Consider the following 18,901-nt stretch of genomic DNA (forward strand, 5'->3'; position numbering starts at 1 on the left):
TCACGTTGTATTATAATTTCTTTGTATGCTCCCTAGACCACAATGTCCTTTAAGTGAAATTTCTATCTTATTCTCATTCTTATCCCTAGCACTTGGCATAGTACACAGCCTATAACAACAAAAACAATGTTAACAAGAAAATATAAAAATAGAAAAAATTTAGAACAGTTATAAGAATATAAAACAAACAATAATATTTATTGAAGGCTTACTACAAGTCAATATTTGTCACGATCAATTTACATGTTAAAATTGCAAGAAGTAGATATGATTGCAAGGAACAGAAAACCCAAAAATAGCAGGTAGTTAAAATGATAGAAGTTTATTTTTCCCTCATATTCAAGAAGTTTCAAAGTTGTAGATCTGGGCATGATATATCACTCCATAGTAGCAACGACCCAGGCTCTTTGTTCCTACTGATCCTTCTTGGTTGATTTCTACTGTTAGGGTCATCTCATGTTTCATCTAGAGCTTCCAGTTATGATGCCCAAATTCCAGTCAGCAGGGAAAGAGAAAAGGAAAAACCTCCCCCACCCACCTCTTTTAAAGCTGTCTTCCCGGAAGTCGAATGTGGCACTTCTGCTTGCACTTTATTAGCTGGAACTCAGTCATAAGACCATTGCTAACTGAAAGGGCAAGAAACAAAGTCTGTATTCCAGGCAGCCATGTACCCACATACAAATTGGGGATTATATTAGTAAGGAAGGAAGTGAGAATTGACATTAGGAAGCAGTTAGAAAAAGTCTTTAACATTCATGCATTATGACATTGAATCTTCTCAACAACCCTGTGAATACTCACTCTAAAGTACTATTATTCTTCCCATTCATTCACTTGACAAATACAATTGTGCATGACTGTGCCTTAGACCTAGTACTAGTGCCCTGGGGTTTGGTAGGAAATAAGTCCCTGTCCTTTTGGAGGCTTTATGCTAATTGAGAAGGCAGACATAAAACAAACACATATATAATACAAGTCAGGACAGTAATAAATTCTATGAAAAAATTAATTAGTATAAAGGAATAGTATATAATACTGTTAGTTGAAATACAGTAATCCTGAAAGAACTTTAAATAAATAATTTCTGAGCAATGATCTAGGTGGAGCCATAGAAACATCTAGGAGGTTTCTAGACAAAAGAGACAAAAACATCTTCAGATGGACATTAGCAAGTGAGTGAAAACACTGGTGCATGTTAAATGAAGTCAGAGAGAGGGAGGCAGAACCAGAATAAATAAGATTGTAGACAATAATACAAAGTTTTGGGTTTTGCTTTGAGTTTTATGGGGACCATTGGAGGTTTTTGAGCTGTTGAGTAGAATAATTAGATTTAGGTCATTAAATAGATCATTTTGGTTGCTGCCTAAATAGTGGGTTCAGAGGGCAGGGGGCCAGCAGGATAGAAGGCAGAGTGAAAGCAAGGAGAACAAAAAGACTATTTAGGACACCAGGTAAAGATGAAGGTAGCTAATACTAGGATGCTGATAATGACACATACGATAAGTGATCAGAGTCAAGATACATTTTGAAAGTAGAGCTGATGAATCAGATGTGTGGTAAGTGTGAAAGATACCAGGGATGACTCCTAGATTTTTATGTTGGTTCATTTTATGTATCAACTTGGCTAGGCCATGGTACCTGGCTTTTAGTCAGTCTCCAGTCAAGATGTTCATATGAAAATATTTTTAGATGTGTTTAATGTTTAAATCAGCAGATTTTTTAGTAAAGTAGATTATTTTCAATAATATGGGTGACCCTTATCCAAACAGATGAAAGACTTAAGAGAAAGGACTGGGGTTTGCCCAGGAAGAAATCCTGCTTCCAGACTCCTTGCAGATTGCCTTAGGACTGCAAAATCAACTCTTTCCTGGGGCTCCAGCCTGCTAACATTCTTTGCAGATTTCAGGCTTGTCAGCCCTCATAAGTATGAGACAATTCCATAGAATAAATCTCTCTCTCAGATATATAGATCTATCTATATAGCATATATATGTATGTGTGTGTATATATATATATGTGTGTGTGTGTGTGTGTAATACACATCTTATTGGTTCTGTTTATCTGAAGAACAATGACTAATACAGATTTGGATAAGAAGAGTTGTTCTAGAACAACAGAATCTTAAGGATGAGATTTCTGAATTGGTTATGAGGATTCTGGAACTGGTTCTCTAATCTAACTAGATTTAAAGGCACTAATCACTGTTTCTAGAAGTAAAAAGAGCATAGATAGTACATGGTGTGACATATCAGTTGAGGTACCCAAAATATTATTGTGGATATTCCTAATCAAATGCCTGTAAGAGACAAAGTTTTCAGTGACCATAATCAATACCTGTAAGAGACAAAAGTGACCACATATTTGATAGCCTAGAACACTTTTGTTAAATTGATGAGTACAAAGAGATTGGCTGGTTGCTCCTTATTGATGTAAACAAAGTATGGAAATAAAAGGATGAATTCAGGGATTCAAATTCCCAGCTCATGCACTGCATAAATACCTAAAATTTTGTATGAATGCCCTGGAAGAAACTTTTGTCACCTGCAGCCAAAAGCTGAGATTGCTGAAAACTAAACACAGTGTCATTTTACAAGTAGCTGAATTACAATGCAAATTGAATTCCTAAGCTCACAGGGTGTCTGCTGTTAAAGTGAAAGCATTAATTGGAAAGGAATGGGGTCCTGAAAATTGGAATGGGGACATATGGGAAGATCCTGATGAAGCTGGGGGGCATTAAACTCCTACATTCTGATTATTCTTTCCAGTAGAAGAAGCCACTCCATTTCTATCTGAGTAGATTACCTCTGCTTTTCCCGATGAAAGAGTAATGGTCACCTTTGAGGTAACTGCCTTACAAAACACTGCTGATTCTCCTCAGGGCCCATGCTTACAACCCATTTTTTTCCTAGACCTATAACTAAACTCAAGTTTCAGTAGGCCTCCAAAGATGAGATTCAAATTGTGCCCCATGAGGAGGTTGCTACACTACAAAATAACTATATGATTTTTCCAATATTTACAGACAAAAATCTAGAGAATGTGTGGGAGTGGATATTGTAACCACCCAATGGATTCACCTTGCCTGCTGCCTAGACAGAGCTAATTTATTGAGATAGGGGAACTGCAATAGAGAAAAAGTAATTTTTGCAGAGCTAGCTGTGCGGCAGACCAGAGTTTTATTATTATTCAAATCAGTCTCCCAGAGCATTCATGGACAAGAGTTTTTAAGGATAATTTAGTGGGTGGAGGAAGGCCACAGAGTTGAGAGTGCTTATTGGTTGGGTCAGAGATAAAATCATGGGAAGTTGAAGCTATCCTTTTGTACTGAGTCAGTTCCTGGGTGGGGGCCACAAGATCACATAAGCCAGTTTATCAATCTGGGTGGTGCCAGCTGATCCATCAAGTGCAGGGTCTGCATAATATCTCAAGCACTGATCTTAGGAGCATTTTAGGGAGGATCAGAACCTTGTAGCCTCCAGCTGCCTGACTTCTAAACCGCAATTTCTAATCCTGTGGCTAGTTCGTTAGTCCTATAAAGGCAGTCTAGTCCCTAGGGAAGAAAGAGGTTTGTTTTAGGAAAAGGCTGTTATTGTCTTCATTGTAAATTATAACCTATAAACTAAGTTCCTCCCAAAGTTAGTTCAATCCACGCCCAGGAGTGAACAAGGACAGCTTGGAGGTTAAAAGCAAGATGGAATCAGTTATGTTAGATCTTTTTTACTGTCTCCATCATAATTTTGCAAAGGCAGTTTCAGTATCAAGGGTATGTTATACTGGTAGATTGAATCAGGCAGAATTTACTGATATGGGCCCACTAAGCAAAAAAATCTAGATTTAATGTTGCAGCCTGGAGTGTTAGAAAGAGCTCAAATTATTTGTTTGGTTGGCTGAAACATGGACCAAAAGGTGACATATACTAAATGAACTGAAATATCATAACTGCCTTGGTATACTAAAGAAAAAGTATTTAAAGCCTTAGGAAAATTGGAGTATTCAAGTGGATTTATCACTGCAATCTTCTCATCCACTGGGAAGGGTCCCATAACAGTGAGAAAAATGAATTTGTGAGGGGAGCAATGCATCCTTGAAGAGCTTGTGATAGCTCTTCTCTATAGGTCAGAAATTACAGTGGTAATTGCTGCCACTGGGTTGGTAAACCTAAATGCAATGAGGATAACTAGGTCCCAGTGTGGCAGGGACCAAGTGATGGCATTTAGTCACCAAAGGCAAAGTAAGCATGGTTACCATGATGGAAAACAGAATCAAAGCAACAATCAGAATAAAATGACTCACAGAGATCTATGATGTTAGCTAGTTAATCATTGTGTCCCTAGAAAGTGACATAGGTGGGAAGTCTGCTAAATTGTCCCTAATCTGGATAAGTGGAGAATTCTGGGTCAAGGGAACAAAAGTCGCAAAAGCAGAGAGTCAGACTCCTTTAATCAACTCTTAGACTTTGAGCCAGTTTATGGGCTTAGAACCTGTCAAATGAAGGGGAGGCTGGGTCTGTATGAGAAAGGATCTCGCTGCACTGACAATTTATACTGTCAATCTTTCTCTCAGGCTTCTTCAAAGAAACATATGGTTTTTCACCCAGGTGATTGTGCATTGCAACAAAGGAAATAATCAGACTTTTGGGGGATTACTGGACTGACTTTGAACAGATACTACATCTAGGAGATCTCAAATGTCACTGTGGTCCAACTAGAAATACAACAATGATAACTTGAAGGAAAGATTGCCCCTCAGCCACTTTTGGCTTCTTATACCTTTGAATGAACAGGCAAAGAAAGGAACTGTTCTGCTAGCTAGGATGATTGATCCTGACCACCATGAGAAATTTAGACTGCTCTAAAATGGAGGGAAGGAAGTGTGTGTTTGAAATACGGAAGATTTCATAGATCATCTCTTAGTACTACTATGCTCTCTGACTAAATACAATAGATTCAGACAGGGCTATGAATGGTCCAGACCCTTCAGGAATAAGTTTTGGGTCACCTCCCGGGTAAACAATCATGACTAGCTGAGGTTCTCACTGAAAGCAAAGAAAATACAGAATTTTTACTGGAAAAAAAGGTTATAAATACCTGCTATAACGTGTGGCCAGTTATTGAAATGAGGACTGTAATTATTATAGAAATATTCCTTCTTTTGTTATGAATGTTTGTGTATGTATATATATGTGCACATACACATATAGCAAATATCTTTGTTTTATATATAATGACATTACATTATGGGATACTATAGGATATTATAGGATACTAATTATAGGATATTGAGGAGAAGAGTGAACATTAGCTAAGAGCTTTGCATTTTCTTCTAGAAAAAGCATTGGGACATTTATTATGATTGAATGTTTTTGTTTTCCCCCCTCACAAATTCATATGTTAAAATCCTAACCCCCAATGTGATGGCATTGGGAGGTGGAATTAGTGTCCTCATGAGAGCTCTCCAGCTCTCTTCTCACCATATGAGGATACAAGGAGAAGCCGGCAGTGTGCAAGCTGCAAGTGTGCCCTCGTAAGAACTTGATCGTGCTGATCTGGGACTTCCAACACCCAGAGCTGCTTAGAAATAATTTTTGGTTGTTTATAAGCCACCCAGTCTATGGCACTTTGTTACAGCAGCCTGAACTGACTAACATAGCATTTTTGGTTGTACACAAGAGAGTTGTATCATGTTAGGCAGAAGTATGACCTTGTTATTGTCTTTATTTTGAGATTAAGTCTGGAAATAGATGTGGGTGCTGAGGTGAAAAAAGGTAGGCTGTGATGGTTAATTTGATGTGTCAGCTTGGCTATGCCATGATACCTAGGTTTTCAAAGACCGGTTTAGATGTCATGAAGGTGTTTTTAAAGATGTGATTAACATTTAAATCAGTAGAGTTTGAGTGAAGCAGATTACTACATTACTCCATAATGTGGGTTGGCCTTGTCCAGTCAGTTTGAAGGCCTTAAGAAAAAAAACTGGGATGCCTTGATGAAGAAGGAATTCTGCCTCCAGATCTTGTTTGGATTCAAGCTAAAATATGAACTCTTCCCTAAATTTCTAACCTGTCAGACTTCCCTGAAGATTTTAGACTTGCCAATTCTCATAATTATGAAAGTTAATGTCCTAAAATAAATCTCTCTTTCTATATGTATACACATGTTATCAATTCTGCTTCTCTGGAAAATCCTGGCTAATATAGTTTTCATCTGAGCAACGAGATGAGTGGTTGTATAACACTGCACAAGATGAGAAAGACAGGAAAATGAATAGGAATGCAGAGGGAGGAAGAGAAGAGGTAGAGAAAAGCATAAATTTTATTTTAGACATGTCAATTTTGAGAACTTTATTAGTCAATCAAGTGGAGGTGTTGAGGAAGCAATTGGTAAATAAATTTAATGCTCAGAGGAGAGGTTAGTGCTAGAAATGTAAAACTGGGAGTCATCAACATATAGAAGATATTTAAAACATTGGTACTAATTTCAATTATAGAGCGAATGTAACTAGAAAATAGAAAAGGGCTCAAGACTGAGCCCTGAGGAAGTCCAATATTTAGAGCTCAGAAATAATAGGGATAATCAAGAAAAGGAAACTGAAAATGAACTGTCATGGAGGGGGAAGAAAACTCAGGGAACTATAATCACCAGGAGATTAATAAAGAAGGTGTTTTTAGAACAGGGGATCTATCAACTGTGTCAGATGCTGCTGATAATTGGGAATTGTTCATTAGATTTGGCATACTGGAGGTTCATGGTGACCTTGAGAAGTAGAATATCAGTAAACAGTAAGGACAAGAGTGACAAGGATGGGTTTAAGAGAAAATAACCATTAAGGAAGAAGAGGTATGCATTAGTCTGTTTTCATGCTGCTGATAAAGTCATACCTGAGACTGAGAAGAAAAAGAGGTTGAGTTGGACTTACAGTTCCACATGGCTGGAGAGGCCTCAGAATCATGGCAGGAGGTGAAAGGCACTTCTTACATGGCAGGGACAAAAGAAAATGAGAAGGATGCAAAATTGGAAACCCCTGATAAAACCATCAGATTCATGAGACTTGTTCACTACCACAAGAACAGTATGGGGGAACCCGCCCCCCGATTCAAATTATCTCCCACCAGGTCCCTCCCACAACATGTGGGAATTATGGGAGTATAATTCAAGATGAGATTTGGGTGGGGACACAGAGCCAAACCATATCAAGGTAGAAAGTACAAACAATTTTCTAGGGAGTTTTGCTATAAAGATGAGCAGAGAAATGGGGCAGTGCTTCAGGATTTCATGGGACTTAAAGGCAGAGACAATCTGGTGGGAGTGCAGAAGAGGAAATGTGTCCTAACTACCAGTTGATATAGAAACCCCAAAAAGCCAATTAGAAAACTTTTAATTTCAGCTTTTCACTAAGTTACTATTTTTAAAATATTGAACATTGAATGTTTGGACTCTTAAGATTGTTATGCATTGCCAGGCGAATTCTAGCACAGTCTTAAGGTAAGAGGTAAGGCGTCTAGCACAATGTAAGATAAAAGGGCCAAAATACATTACATTACATCTAAAAGCCATAGAACCCCTTACTAAAACAAAGTCCAGGAAAGATCCTTCCTTCCTTCCTTCCTTCTTTCCTTCTTTCCTTCCTTCCTTCCTTCCTTCCTTCTTCTCTCTCTCTCTCTGTTCCCTTGCTTTCTTTCTTTCTTTCTTTCTTTCTTTCTTTCTTTCTTTCTTCTTTCTTTGCTCTTTCTTTTCTTTTTCTTTCTTTCTTTCTTTCTTTCTCTTTCTTCTTTCTCTCTCTTTCTTTCTTTATTTTTCTTTGTTTCTTCTTTCTTTTAGTGGGAATATTTTGTATGGTTATAGTATCAAAGCAGTAGAGAGAGAAAAAATGCTGGGGAGAAAGAGTAATTGTAATAGAAAGATAATTGAACAGTCAAGAGAGAAAGAGATGGAGTACATTCTTGGGAGGTTGTCATTAAATAAGAGGATAACAGCAAGGAGAGTTAAATAGGAGCAGCAAGGCTGAATGAATGCTTAAAAATGCAGGCAGATTACTAGATTTGGTGATGAGGAAATATGGTAGTTTTCTTCTAATTGCTTCACATCTCCACTCCAGTGAAATAAGAGTTGAGGTCATCATTTGAACATGGAGTGTTAGGAAGATAGAGTTTTGAGTAGAAGAAAAATGTACAAAATGTTGTCTGGGAGAGTGGAAACAGGAATTGTTTAGGGAAATGTAAAATGATTGCTCTGCTGTGCTGAGGCCTCCTTGAGATTTCTCATCACAAACTTAGAATGAGCCTTGTTAGTACGTTGTGTTTTTCTTCAGCTACACTGAGGTGCTATGGAGCAGTTGCAGAGGGGTGACAAGTCAGGTTTAAATCAAGGTGGAGTTTGTCAGTTAAAAATTACATGGGTGGTGGTAGGCAGAATTCTAAAGATGCCCTTCCAGGATTTTCGTCCCCTACATTATTCAGACACAACTCCAGGTCCTGCTGTGAAGGGACTTTGCAGAATAATTAAGGTTATTAATCAGCTGAATTTAAGATGGGAGATTATCCTGCATTAGCCAGATGGATCCAATGTAATTACATGAGCCATTAAAAGCAGAGAGATGAGTCAAAAGGTGAGATCAAAGAAATTCAAACTGTGAGAAGGTTTTGATGTTCCTTTAACATACCTCAGATGTACCTCGTTGCTTCTGAAATGCAGTGGTCCACATGAAAGGACTAGAGAAAGACATAAAGTGGTCGTGGATGGCCTCCAGTCAGCAGCTAGCAAGGAAATAGAAACCTCAGTCCTACAACCTTGAGGAACTGGATTCACCAACAATTTGAAGGAGCTTGAAAGTCCCTAGAACCTTTGGACAAGAGCCCTCCAGATTTCTGACCTATAGAACTGTGATATAACAAATAAGTGTTCTTTTAAAATACTAAGTTCGTGGTAATTTGTCTCAGCAGCAATATAAAACTAATACACATGTAGTGAAAGTCAAGTTGTTTAGAGAGTATGCAAAGGATGATTATTAATAATGGACATATGATCCTACCTAGCTCTGTGTAAGTAACATAAGAGAGGAATAAGAAAAAGTGGATTAAAACACTTGATTAGCTGGAGAATAATTATAATCCAGGTTTTAAAAGACATAAGCTGGAAAGATATGGCATCCAGGACATGGCATGGCTGTAAGAGTAGGTGGTTGAGATGGGATAAAATATAAGATTATTGAAAGGGGAATTGTATAGGACTGAATATTTGTTCCCTCCCCACCAAAAATATGCATGTTAAAATCCTAACCCCCAGTGTGAAGGTATTAGGAGGCAGACCCTTTGAAGTAATTAGGTCATTAGGATAGAGTCATCATGAATTTGATTGGTACTCTTATAAAAGAGACCCCAGAGAATTTCCTTACCCCTTCCATCATGTAAGGGCACAGTAAGAAGAAGGCCATCTAAGAACCAGGAAGTGGGCCCTTAACAGATACTCACTTTGCTGATGCCTTGAACTTGGACTTCCCATGCTCCAGAACTGTAAGAAATAAATGTTTGCTGTTTAAGCCACACAGGATATGGGATTTTTGTTACAGCAGCCTGAAAACATGAAGTCATGAATTATTGTTAAAGGCCAAGATGGTGGATGGATCATCTACATGTGTGATAAAGACACATAAAATGGTGACAGGAATACTGGTAGAGAGAAATCTACTGAATGAGCCAGATGCTAAAGTCTTGGGTAAAGGGTGAGAAATGGTCAGGGGCATTGATGGATGACTTTGTGAAGAAAGGATGGTAGGCGGTATAGGCTGATGGCATTTGCTTCAAAGGACATTTGATTTGGGGATGTAGAAAGAAGAAATAACGTAGACCTGGTAACAAAGAACAAAAAGGGTATCCATCCCACCAAAAAGCCCTAGGCTACACAGGACCGTGGTGGTAAAGAAATAACTATCATAGAAGAGAACTTTAGGAAACCATTCACTTTCTCTTACAGAAAGAAGGTGAGGGGACTACTTAGAGAATAGATTTTTTTTTTTTTCTTATGATAGACTATGAATTTCCAAGGGCAAAGTGGAGGGGATTAGTGGTTCAGGAAGAGTAAGAGCTTGAGTTAGATTCGGGTGTATACAGAACCATAGGAAAATAGTAGTGTTTGTGGAGAAAGATATCGTGTGTGTCTTGGTCCTTTTGTGGAAATATAAGGCATGAGATTATGTTTGGAGAAGAAAGGCCATCATTCTAATTTTAGCTCCTTCCTTGAGATTGATTTTTTTAGGCTATGGAGCTGAAGTGCTAGTGTTATAGGGGTAGCCTTATTAGGTGCGTGAGAAGTTCCTTAGAATTTCCTTAAATCTTCATGTTTTGCATTTAATAAAACAGAGGCACAGAGTTTAGGTAAAAATTAGAAGATTTTTCAGCAAGTGAGTGGCAGAATTGGAATGCAAATTTGAGCAACTGGACTTCACAGCAGGTATTTCAAACAATTGTGCTAGAATTATACTCAAAAATGCCTGTTGACTAAATGGATGAATACAGACAAAGCCTGTTATTTGGGGAAAATGTCCTTGTGAAGGGTTCCAGTGCTGTCAATTTGCTGAACATTCATCACTAGTGAGATTCAGAGCTGGGTTGATGAGACTTCCAAGACTGCAACTGTATCATAAATGCAATACTCTTTTGCCTTGTTCTCTTTCTTAGAACACTTGCCCTAGAATCCCAGTCACCATGCTGTGAGGAAGTCCAATCAGCATGGAAAGAAACAGAGGCCTACAGGCCTTCAAGCCCAGTTGATGTATGAGCAAATAACCGGCACTAACTTGCCAGCCCTGGGAGGGAGCTGTCTTGGGAGTTGATCACCCAGCCCCAAGGTGTGCTCTCAGCTGGTCCACATGGAGCAGATGCAGCCTTTTCTATTAATTATTGCCCATAATTCATGTTCATGAGAAAAACAAGCAATTGCTCTTATTTTAAGCCATAGAATTTAGAAGTTTGTAATGTAACAACAACTATTCACAATAGTGTATGTGTGTATATATATATGAAGATATATATGTATGTATGTATAGCTATATATTCTCACACACACCATGGAATACTATTCAGCCATAAAAAGAACAAATCATGTGTTTTGCAGCAACATGGGTGGAACTAGAGGCTGTTATCGTAAGTGGAACACCTCAGAAACAGAAAGTCAAATACCACTTGTTCTCACTCACAAGTGGGAGCTAAATAATGTATACACACAGACATAGAGTACGGAATAATAGACATTGGAGTCTCAGAATGATGGGGAGTTGAGGGATGAAAAATTACTTAAAAGTAGTCAATGTACATTCTTTGGGTGATGGTTACACTAAAAGTGTAAACTTCACCTCTACATGATATATCCATGTAACAAAACTGCACTTGAATCCCTTAAATTTATACAAATAAAATAAATAGGCCAGGTATGGTGGCTCAAGGCTGTAATCTCAGAACTTTGGGAAGCTGAGGTGGGAGAATCCCTTGGAGCAGGAGTTTGAGACCATCTGGACAACATAGTGAAACCATGTCTCTACATAAGCATGAAAAGAAGAAGTAAAGAAGAAGAAAAGAAGAAGTAAAGAAGAAGAAAAGGAGAAGAAGAAGAAGAAGGAGAAGGAGAAGGAGACTTGAACATTCTACTACCAAACTACCTGATGTCCCTAAGCTTCTGCTTCCCCAGTTGTAAAATTAGGCTCAGATCATCAGCCTCAGAGAGTTGTCACGTACATTTATGAAAAGCATAAATTATGCATATTCTGGTATGATAGGTAGGTACTCAATCAAAGTTGCCTTCCTCCTTCACCCACTCAGTATCCTCCCAGGTTAGACAAAATAACTAGACTTGCTTTGAAAAAAGCCATTTTTTCAAAGGCAAAAATATAGAAGAAAGATTATTCTATCTGTTGATTTTCTTTCCCAGCATAGGTTATTCTCTCACTTCATTTAGGTTTCTGCTAAAACATCATCTTCTCAGAGAAGTCTGTATGGGCTTCCCTCTATAAAAAAATAGTATACAACTGTGCTCCCTTCTGCCCTTCCCTACCCATTAAGGTGCACTATTTTTCGTTACAGCATTGATTATCACTTGGACGTTGTGTACAGTATTTGTGTATGTTTTTGTATTGTCCCACTCTACTAAAATAGAAACTTCATCAGAGTAGGGATTTTTCACTATCTTGCCCTCTACTGTCTTCTGTAGCACCTGAAACAGTGCCTGATATACAATGGAGATTCCATAAATAACTTCTTGAATGCCTAAATGAATGACTTCTTTGTGGCATAGTTCTTCCCCTTGTTCTAATTCACTTCTTTCAGATGGTATGCAGAAGAACATGTTGAATGGAACATTGACTTCAAGATTAAAAAGTCAGACAGACTTTAAGAAAGGCATAGGCAGTCAAATATGCCAATTACTTCGGAATGGTAATGGCATATTTTGAAATTTGGAAGCTGCTTCATTAAAATTCATTTTGCGCTACATAAAATAAGAAATCGGGAGCCTGACAGAAATGAAACTCAAATAGGCATTCATTTCCTTTATCTTTTTACAAGACAGATCAATTAGTAATTTTATGGTTGAAAAAACCCATTTTTAAATGTTATGTGAGACTTAGTGTAATATCAAATCTGGCCTACTGTCACCTTTATTAAGGAATTGAAAGCACTTTTACATCTGTTCATTCACGAAAAAAATACTGAGAAGCACATTTTTCAACATCTAAAGTTTATAATGGAAGAGGAAAATGGGCATAGAAATGATCTTGTTGCATAATTAACTCCTCCAAAAGTAAATGCAAGAGATAGGCACCGGACAAGAATATTTCCAGAGTTGCATTTACATTTGTAAACCATGCCACAGAAACCCTCCCAAACAGGTGTAATGGAGAGTCCAGATGGCCTCAACCAGGGGCCAGAAAGCCCGACACCTTCTGCTGCATCTCTGGCCACTTTTATGGGCTCACTGGGTTTGGCTGCATGAGCACCTGGCTGGGGGGCAGCCAAGCGGACACACAGGTGGTGCCGGATGAGAAACAAGAGTTTCCAAGCGAGAGGCTCCTGTGCTGCTGGAGAATTGCCTCCCTCTCCACCAAGGAGTTATAAAACTAAGATCCAGGTCATTTATGGATACTAAAGATCCTGGATATCTTTTAGATAAAACAGTGTAGTGGTTATTTAACATCGGTAACTTAGGTAATTACATTCTGCCATCTAAAATTTCCCCTGCCATTCTATCAGATCCGGTACGTGCCTTTGCATTTCAGTTCTGTGTAGGGTTTCTGTGTAGCTATTAAGCAGCTTGCTAAGCTCTCTCTTGGCAACAGAAGAGTGTGTATTGTTTATGAGCTGGGTGTTGGGGTGAGGATGTGTGATGCTGGTGATCCTCCATGTGGATCTGGTTCTAGCGGGGTGTTTCCCTGGCATAATTATAAACAAGGAGACCTTTTGGCCCTTTCGATTGCAAACAGAGCTTTGGGAAAGTGATGCTGATTGATGAGTGTGGTTCCTGCCAGTGAGAGTGAGGCAGCAATGGAATTTTCCAAGTCACAAAACTGATGATAGAATCTCTGCCTGATGGCAGGATTTCTAAGGGATGACTACTGTGCAAGCAGACCTACTGAGGAGAGATTAAGGATGCATAATCAAAGTACTGTAAAGAAGGTCACATCTTTTTCTCCGTTTAGCTTTTCCACCAGTGTAGACTCCATGTAGCATTCATAAGCTAGAAAAGCTTAGCCATGGAGGTAGAGAAAATGTCGAAGAATACTGAAAAGCTGCAATTCTCCCAAATACACACCTTCTTCTTCCCCCACAGCACTTTGCTGGATCAAGATTTTGCATTTTAAAGATAGATTATAAAAATTGAAGTGTATCACTTCAGCGAACTAATACCAGCTGACTTTATTATTTCCAGAAGTTTAAAAGTATTTCCCTGTGCAAATATGCCCAAGGAAATTCTCAAACCAGACAGACTTCCAAGGTGTGTTCATGACTGTGCCCAATTCCAAGTTGTTACTTGGAGCTCCAGCCTTCTATTGTAACTGGTAAACTTCCACGGGCAGGGGAGGGAGGGAGGAAGGCTTTCTTATAGGAAATATTCTTCAGCGAGTGTTAATTGATATATAGAGAAATAATTTCCTAATCTTAGTTCTTTGACAAAGAAAATAAATAGCCAAAATGTCTCTACGTAAGCCTTCTTCTTTCTTCTTTTATTTTCAGAAATCCATAGCTACAAAAGAAAAAGTTAACTTGTTTCATCCAGTACATGTTCCTGAAGAGAAATGTGAGCTGATCCTTCAGATTTAAAATCTGATCCTTCAGCTTTAAAATCAGACCTTTTAAGCCCTTTTCTCACCAAAACAAACATATGTCATCAATAGCAGTGTGTGTCACCTGGAATTGTGATGGTAGCATGCAATAGAAACCCTGACAAGAGCTGAAGCAAATAGAGATTTTTCTTACATAACAAGAATTCCAGAGGTGGCAGTCCAAAATTGGTGCAGTGGCTCTAGGAAGTCATCAAAGAACTAGATTCCTTCTACCTGCTGGTCCACCATCCTCAGCTTGTACCTTTTAACTTCATGATTATAAGATGGCTGCTAGACTCCAGACATTTTGTGTTTATTCTAGCAGAAAAAAAAAACAAGAGAAGAATAGACAGCAAGATGTTCTTGCTGGCTGAATTTATTCCTTTTTGACAGGAAAACAATAGCATTCTCATTCCCTGCCTGAAAACCTCCCCTCCTTAGTGACAACAAAGCCACATAATTTCTTAGTTGCAAGAAAGTCTGAGGGAGAAAATTATTTTAACTGGCCTAAACAGTTAAATACTGGGGTCCTGAATAAAACAAGACCTGATAAGGAATTAATAGTTACGAATAAGAAAAAGACAATAGATATTGTAGGTTATTAAGCAGTGGGTGCCACACAGGAAATTCATGCCCTTTACACACTTTGTTGGTTATCATCATTCTCTTCCTTGACATTCACCTTTATGATGTGCAAATAGTCTTGAATCTGAACTATAATTCATAGCTCTCAGAAAAATTTTCAGCAACAGTAACTTTGCTGTATGTGGGCTTTACAGTCTCAAACATACTTCTCTCCTTCTCCTATATTCCCCTTAGACAAACAATGTTGAAATTTAATTTCTGGACATTGTCAAGAAGGAAAGATTTTTCTTCTGCCTTCTTATGCTCAGTAATTGGGGGCCTGTGAATTAAACTAATAAAAGACATATTAACAGGAGAAAAGGCAAATGCATACCTTTTTTATTAACATTTATGTGTATACTAGAGTCACAGAAAATAAGTGAAACTCAAAGAAGCAGTTAAACTCGGGGGTTATATACCACTTTAACAAAGGAAAGGAGATTTGGGCTTCAAAGGACAATAAATCATGGGGAAGTAACTAGGAAACATCTTGTGGAACTAATGAAAGATAAGGGTTATTTTAGTTCAGTTTGTTTATAGAAACTCATCTCTGCATAAATGCTCCATCTCCAATGATAAAAGTTAGTCTTCACTTTCTGGTAAGATGGGGGTACCTTCACAAAGGGAAACGTATGCCCTGTTTTTAGGTAGATAAGGGGAGGACAGAGAATTCTTCTGCATCTGTTGATTCTCAATTACCTTCAGTTCAGAATAATCCTTGTGACAAAGTAGCAAATGTTGGGATGGCAAATCCTGATCCATTTTAACACTTATCTGCAGGATCACTGATCCCATTTGTTGGAGACAGAAATGTTAATATACTTTTGCAGTGAAGCTTCATTTATATCTATGAAAGCTCTGAAGTTGAAAGTCCTTTACAAGAGGAATCTCTGTAAAGGTGTCAAGTTAATTATGACAAACTTCACAGTTGCTTATGACCTAGCAGTATATTATGACACTGAAGGTAAGACCTGATGCACTGGACAGTAAGATTAGTCAGCTGATCCTCACCATGAGGTTAACATTTAACGCAGTTGACAGAAGGAGACCTGGGACACATAAATATTGATGGCTGGGTAAGAGAGGCCAGAGAGAAGAAGAGCAAATGAAATAACAGCATTGGGGATCCTGTGATGGTAAGTGATCACCATATGGGAGAATATAGTCAGCTGAAAAGTTGAAGATGACTTTGAAATCCAACTTAACCTTCTTACTGAACCCAGAGGCCAAAGCTGCATCCATGAGCTAAAGCCAGATGCCCTTAATTATCACCCAGCTTCCTTTAAACTGAATCCTTTTACATAAGTATATTAATATTTAACTGAGAAGTATTAGCAATTTTTCAATTAGGTTCCAGTGGGATCTTCACCTGTAAAATAGTCTTTTATCCCCCTTGATTGCAAGAGTCAGTGGGTAAAATTATGGACCAAGATTAGGTCACTATTTTGAAATGCAAGATATGGGTGTGAATTGAATTGAGGTGAGGAATCAGGTGCACTTGGGAAAATTCAAAGGATCATTTTCACTTCCCTCTGGTCACTAATGGCCTTGTTGAAGAACTCTTCCAGATAATAACATGATTAGTATTATATAAAGAGCCTTAATTATTAGCTTTCGATGACTTCTTAGAGGTGTCCTCAGGCTTGACCCAAGCACAGATCTGAGTGAGAAAAATTTTCTTCTCTACTTTTAGGTGTCTGCTTAAAAGCCAATTGTTGTTTCCACTCCTGCTGAGGATCACAAGATTTTCTGAAAAGTCTATTGAAAAGCAATTTAACTATTTTAGGACAAAACACAAGGTAACTGTTTCCAGTAAAACTGCAGGAAGAATTAAAGGAAACAGGGTGAATTTTCTGGCCTGGAATCTGGCCAAAACAAAGGGTATTTCACTTCCATTAGGTCTTTAGTGTCCACAGTTTTAGGGCCAACTCCCTCTTCTATTAAAATACTTCTGCTGTGGTTTTGAACTGTCCCTCCTCAATGTTGCCGAATCTTATGTTATTAAATTGGCTATTAATTTCCATGTTTCATGCAACATTTTTGTATTGTTGTTTTCAAACCTTAAAGCCTCTGTTTAAAATGCTCATCACCCCAGCTGACAGAAGATACCCCTATCTCCATTTATCAGTTTCTATTTGCTATGATTTTCCTCCTTAGGCTAAAGCACACTTTAATTGAATGAAACCCTCATATTGTGTTCAAGTTGGCTAATGAGCTCAGAGCCCTGCCTAAGAGTGGTTTACCTTATTAAACGGCTTGTATAAGACATGGTTGACCTTGTGTTGCAAACTCCAAGTTCAGAGACATGTAAATCTCTCTTGGGATCCTGAGAATAGGGTCAAAGGTTGGACAGTACCAAGAACCTTCCAATTTTAATAATAATAATAAAAAGATGCTACCTCAATTTGGCCACATTTAACCTGGAAATGGAATGGAATAGAAAGCCAGATTGTTTTATAATTGACAGCTTTGTCTCCCAGCAGATGGCTGTAATCTCCTGAATGTGCCAAACACAGACTCTAGGATTTTTGAGTTTGTAGAGAAAACAGAAAGGACAAATATTTATTGTAATTACAACATTTATGCATTGGATATAGTTTCACAGCATTTTAATCCTCCTTGATTAGAAAATACAGGGTGACTTTTTTTTTTTTCCTTGCCAGTTGAAGTTTCTTTATCAACACTTTAAAAAACATTCCAAATTTTAATAAATATAAAACCAGGTCATATAGAAACAGGTCTCTTTTTAGTTTACTTCCTGGTAAATCTATGCATCAGCCCATTTAGACAGTTTGAATCAACATGTTATAGCCCCCAATCAGAGCTGCAGCATTCAAATTCAAGTGGTGTTGTAATCAACTCTAGATTTGTCTGAGGAAATGATCCAGGTTTCAATTTTATTTTTCTTCCCGCTGATCACTGCTGGTTAGTTCTTGTCAAGAAGGTCAGTTGGGGATCTCTCGAGTGATTTATATAATTAGGTTCTCTGTGTAGTCTATGGAAATTACTTCTGGGGCAACCACATTTGATCAATCCCATCAGATTATGTCTACCTCCATTGTTAGCACATCATTAGTTAGTATCTGCATCATGATCATCTTGAAAAGCACTGAGCTAGTTTCGGCTGTAAATTGTAATTCAAATGTAAGTTCCTGGTACTGAAATCAAGGTTTTCCTGTAGCTTTTGGGTAATGGGTATAAATATCAGAAATAGCACAAGCAAATGTGGGTTCAAGTCACACCTCTTCCACTTTAGCTTTTGCTGTCTTTGGCAAGGCAATTAACATTTCTTGGATGAGTTCCTGACTTGTCAATTCTAAGCACTTAAGATTGTTATGAAGATTGAGTGAGATGATGTGTATGAAATGAGATCTAAACTGTAAAGCATCCTATACTTGTAAAATGGCTACCAGTAGGTAGTTCCAGGTAGCTACCTGGGAAAATTCTATTAATTTATCAGAGCTTAGTGAACTCCAACATAATTTATAGGCACTAATAGTGATATTTGCATCCTACTTTTCCATGATATGGGTCTTCGATTCCATATTCTAGTTTTCATAACAATTTTATCAAAGCTTCCACCTCTTTACACATTTTTTTTTGCCAAATCAGTCTAATGCTTGTAACTATTTTACTCATTTAAAAAACATTTATAAAATGCAAAGTATCCAACATTTTACTAGAAATTTCATACAAAGATGAAATGCACCTCAAGTAGTTCTTTCTCCAGCTGACTTGAAATCTGGTACTTTTGATAATTTCCACATTTTGCAATCTGGAGCTACTAAAACTAGATTTGTCTTCATGAATGACAGCACTTCACATCCTTGAATGTGGCCAATGTTTCCACACCAAGTCTTCTCCTTCTCAGGCTCACTATTCAATAATTACACATTTCCCAAAGGACAAAAAGCCAAACTCCTTAATATTAACACTTAAGCCTTCTCTGTTTCTTAATTGGCCTCTATCTCTCTTT

General features: G+C 38.0%; 1 long non-coding RNA gene across 7 annotated transcripts in view; it reads left to right on the plus strand.

Annotated features, from left to right (window-relative positions):
- Positions 1 to 15,974: 15,974 nt before the first annotated feature.
- LOC103886384 overlaps positions 15,975 to 18,901 on the plus strand; it is a 78,195-nt gene continuing 75,268 nt past the window's right edge. For all 7 annotated transcript variants that reach the window (XR_002523651.2, XR_002523650.2, XR_004185379.1 and 4 more), the window contains exons 1-2: positions 15,975 to 16,061; positions 16,619 to 16,724. This is a non-coding gene — a long non-coding RNA (uncharacterized LOC103886384). The remainder of the gene's footprint in view (positions 16,062 to 16,618; positions 16,725 to 18,901) is intronic.

Source organism: Papio anubis, chromosome 7, assembly GCF_008728515.1.
Source record: "Papio anubis isolate 15944 chromosome 7, Panubis1.0, whole genome shotgun sequence".
Classification (NCBI taxonomy): Eukaryota; Metazoa; Chordata; class Mammalia; order Primates; family Cercopithecidae; genus Papio; species Papio anubis.